Genomic DNA, 5,123 nt, shown 5'->3' with positions numbered 1-5,123 from the left:
TATAAAGGAAAACTATGTAGGAGAAGGTACCATTTTAATTGCAAACATTTCTTCATTTGAAATCAACTCTTACAAAGACCGAGTAAGCTTAGCACTGAAAGGAGTCCTTTTTTAGAAATACAAAACAGCACTTTAAGATAACCTCTATAGGAAGTACAATGCCTTCAGTAGGTGTATTCCTATATATTGGAATAGCATACCTCCCAACTTCTGTGTTGGGGAAATAGGGAGCGAGCGCCCAAAAAGGGGGCGGGGCGTACGCAAATGAGGACGTGGCTTATGCTAATTAGCCGTGGCCTCATTTTCATACGAGAATAGACGCTGTGCGCATGCGCACAGCGTCTATTCTATTAGATTGGGGGGTCTCCCAACTGCCACCCCCCGCAGCGGGACAATGCCTGCCGCGGGTGGCACAGCGGGACAGGACCCGAAAATCGGGACTGTCCCGCTGTAATCGTGACAGTTGGGAGGTATGGAATAATCCATGTTATATGTTTGTTTACCATTTGTTTAATCATTGTTATTTATACTGGTATTTCAATTTTAGGACTATAAAACTGTGTGTTCATTGGATTGTTTGTACAATCTATACAACAATAAATTATTCTATTTTAGAAATACCACATGTGTAGAGTGTAGTTTTTAAAAAGGATTGATTTTATGCGGATGCACTGGAAGTTTATCCCTACACTAGATACAATGGGGTAATTTACTAAGATGGGAGTTCTATTAACCATAGGATGGGCAACCAATCAGATACTATTATCTTCTAGAAGGTGATAAATAAATAAAGTAGATTCTGATTGGTTGCCCATGTGTAATAGAACTCCCATCTTAGTAAATTCCCCCCAATGAATGCAGTACTTTTCACAAAACACTTTGGGGGAAATTCCACTAGATGGAGCCCAAAACAAGCTCAATAAGAAAATAAAAATGTAATATCACCCCTTGTTAAAAAGTGTTGGGAGATTGGACATGATGAACAATTGAATCACCCCATTTAAAAAAAAAATAGTACATATAAGAAAGGGAAGAATATATGCATGTGTTCCCCTAGCATGCTAGCAAAGGGATTTTGGTGCCGGGGGGTGTTGGCGTTCAGTGGGGCGACGTTAAGGTGCTCACTGGGCAGCAAATATATACTCTGCCTAGAGCAGTGATTTTCAACCTTTTTTTTTATTTACCTTGCGGCACACTAAATAAGATTTAAAAATTGCCAAGGCACACCATGAGATCCCCACAGGGCAAAACACATTGGCCCCCACAGGAAAAAAACAAACCTATTGGCCCCCATATAAAAAACAATCACACTGGTCCCCACAGGTAACAAAAATAAAATACATTGTCCCTTTACATGAAACGAAGATAGCAGTAAATAACAATTGAACTGTTGGTGGCTGTAAACTGGTTTGGTCATCTCCAATAATGATCTGATCAATATTACTGCTGGTATGAACAGAATCGTTTAAACTAATAAAATATAAATCCTTTTGCTAAAAGTGTATATGATAAATAAAATACACGCTTACTGAACACTGAAATCTCATCTGGTGGTATGAGGCACTGCACAGCCTCGAGACAGCAAGAAATGGAAAGACAGAAGAAAATCACCAGCACTGGACTCTAGAACTTGTAATTCAATTCAGCTTGATGTGCAGATGAGCATCACTGTAATTGGCTGTGCACATGTCCAGTATATACAGTGCCTGCAACTTGAATTATTTTCCATTGCACTTCTATGGTATGTGAGGAGAAAATTGGTGATCATGCAGGTTCATGAGAGGACCATTTCCTCTAGTTGAATTTACCCCTTACAATCTGAGTTGCACATGCGCGCCACCATCGCCCGCAGGGACAGTGCATGCACTGTCTAATCTGCTAAAATTGCTGCCTGGATTGCTCAGCACACATTACAGGTGCATCGCGGCTGTGCAGCGATGTGTGCTGAGTGATCCGTGCTTAAGCAAGTAACTCAACACCGGCTCCCCCATCGCACCGTGTGTACGAGGCTTTAACCCCTTGAGTGGTCTGTGGTCAGAAAGCCCTGCTCCCCTGGGGCTGCTGCTTCTGGCTTTGTGGCCACTTGGGGGGGCTAGAGCATTTGTGTGTTTGGGTGCCCGAACGCACGAGTGCTCCCAGCTGTCCCCAGGATGATTAGGGGCGGAGGGGCGTGCTCTGCGTCAGGGGCCTTGGCGTACATCTGATGGGGGGGGGGGGGGGTGATGAAGAGGATGCTGCAAGATGGTGTACGCCAGTGGAGCCCCACTAGAGGCACCACTGTCTCGCACCTGTATATCGTGGCATGTCCGGAAATTTTCCGGGACATTTTCCGATTATACCACTGAAACGCGGTTAACGTATTGACTAAACATAAATGAAATAAAGTGTCACAATAAATGTTATATTGTGTTTGTGTAGTACTTTTACCCTGTGTATGAATTTACCAGCATCTCAAGCGTTTATCCCAAATTATACCAAAATAAGTCTTTGTTAGTAGTTCTTTCAATAACGACATAGGATGATCACAAGTGTATGTATATATATTTTTTTTTTAATAAAGATCAAAATAAATGAGAAGTCAGTATTCAGTTCCATATCTTCTGACAGGTTCTCAGTGAAAGAAGCGGAACGCCTATATTATACGTTACCATATTAAAGGGTCGCTAAGTATAACACATGAGTTGTGTGACACAAATGTACAACTTGTAACAAGTTTCCTGTATGTAAAATCCATATGTTTGTCTGTAAAATATATATTTTTTACATTTCATAATAAATATTTGGGGCTACAGTGACCCCAGTAACCTAGGTAAATACATATAACAGAAATAGGCCACAGGATGAACATTGATTCATCTGAATTTTATTTACTTTTCTTCTTGTTTTCTTTTATTCTGCTAGTTGGTATCACAAAACATTTTTCCAGAAGATAAAAAAAAGTGAGTCTCGAAAAGTCTAGGGTTTAGTTACATACATTGCCTTAGGCAGAATGAACTTCTCAATACAGCCCTGCATGTCAGAACTATAGTTTAGCAAATTAGTATAGAGATTCCCTTTTAAGGATAACATGATACATCAATTTGGATTAATGTACATGTGTTCTGTCTGTGTTTATATTTAAAAGGTTCTAAAGTAGTAATGGGGCCTACACGGGGATATTTCAGGACATTTTCTAAGCGATATCTCTATCGCTCCGTGTGTGTTGGGTCCATACCGATACGTGGCCCTGTGTACCGCTATCGCCCGTCATTTAAAATCCTGCACGCAGGATAAATCTAGTGCAGTGGTTCTTAAACTCGGTCCTCAGGACCCCAGACAGTTCATGCTTTACAGGTCACCCGGCAGGTGCACTCATTACTCACAGACACATTTTAAAAGATCCACAGGTGAAGATAATTATTAGACTTGCCATTCTGTGAGGAGACCTGCAAAACATGCACTGTGTGGGGTCCTGAGGACCGAGTTTGAGAACCAGTGATCTACTGAGATCGCCGGTCAGTCAGGGCCAGTGTTCTCACCGGAGAAGTGTGTTACTGTGTTGTCCCTTTAGGTTCATTCCGTGCACCGTATATTTGGGTATTGTAACTTAGGAATTGTTTTCAGTTTTCTTGTAAAGGTAAAGTAGGGTAGTCTATTATGAGTAATTTACTAACTGCAATATTTACAAATGCACAGGAGATGTATATAGTGTATTTTTACAAATAAGCCCATTAAATTAATTTATACATACAGTGGCATATTTATTATGGGTGCAGGGTGTGTAGAGCACAAAGGGTTACCACAGCACACATTCTGCACCACTCTGCTATCCCACGTTGGCACTACAGAAATAACTGAGAAAATGAGGAGGCAGCCATTTTCCCGGATACTTGTGTATGTGCATTAGAGAAGTCATTGAGCACATGACACAGCCACCATGTTTCTGGAGACCTACGCACGTGTAGCAGACTGCTGCCACTGGAAGAGAGGAGGGTGCCCACACGGACACTGCACATGGTCCCCTCCTCTCTTAATCTACACCTGTATATATATTTGTGTGGAAGACAGTTTTGGGAAGTGACACTGTGCAAGTAGTTTGCCAGCTATTTTCAGAGTGTTGCCCTCGATGGCAATGCACTTTCCAGCAAAAGATAAAAGGTCACTTTAAATATCAATATTTGGAACCATGGGCCTAATTCAGACCTGATCGCAGGACAAATTTGTTCTCAAAATGTGCAAAACCATGCTGCACTGCAGGTGGGGCAGATGTAATGTGCAGAGAGAGTTACATTTGGGTGAGTTGTATTGTTTCTGTGCAGGGTAAATACTGGCTGCATTATTTTTACTCTGCAATATAGATTTCAGTTTGAACACATCCCACCCAAATCTAACTCTCTCTGCACATGTTACATCTGCAGTGCACTTGGGGCCTAATTCAGACCGGCTCATTAGGCTGCTTATATTCACAGTCTAGCGAGTCAGTTAAAGCCACCCTGGCGCATGCACGCCCCCCACCGCCGAATCCCCTTCGCTTACACATCCGCTCGCATGCGTCCGTACAGAGGGAAAATCATTTGATGATTTCTCACCATCAAATGATTTTTCCTCTGTTCACAGCCAGGACTCACTTCACAGTTACACGGTCTTCTGCAAATAGTGGGTGGGAGCTGACATCATGTGACATCATCCGCCCACCCCCGAGCAGTTCACTGGGGTCCCTCCAGCATTTCTATGGGAGTGACAACCATTTTTGTGGGCGCACCCATGAGACCCCAGGTGCCCACCCCGGAACAACCCCCCCCCTCCTGCCTGTCAATCAGGCAGTCAGCACCCAGGCGAATGAACAATTTGTGGAAGGTGCTCGCCGCGGGGGGTCCGCACATGCTGAGCATGTCTGAATTGGCCCCATGATTTTGTCCATTTTAAAAACAAATTTGCCTTGCGATCGAGCCTGAATTAGGCCCATATCCTTAGTTTATTCACAACTTTTAGATTTCTGACATAGAATACTGCTGGCGTGAACCTTAATTCCTCTTTATTTAAATAATGACCTTTTTATTTCTTTGCAATTAATTAATAAATTCGGTAATTACATGACTCCACAAGACCACTTGCTACTATGATCTATTGATGTATCCCAAGAG

Source organism: Crinia signifera, chromosome 19, assembly GCF_055691185.1.
Source record: "Crinia signifera chromosome 19, ASM5569118v1, whole genome shotgun sequence".
NCBI classification, from domain to species: domain Eukaryota; kingdom Metazoa; phylum Chordata; class Amphibia; order Anura; family Myobatrachidae; genus Crinia; species Crinia signifera.
The sequence above is the reverse complement of the archived record's forward strand: the minus strand, read 5'-3'. Positions refer to the sequence as shown.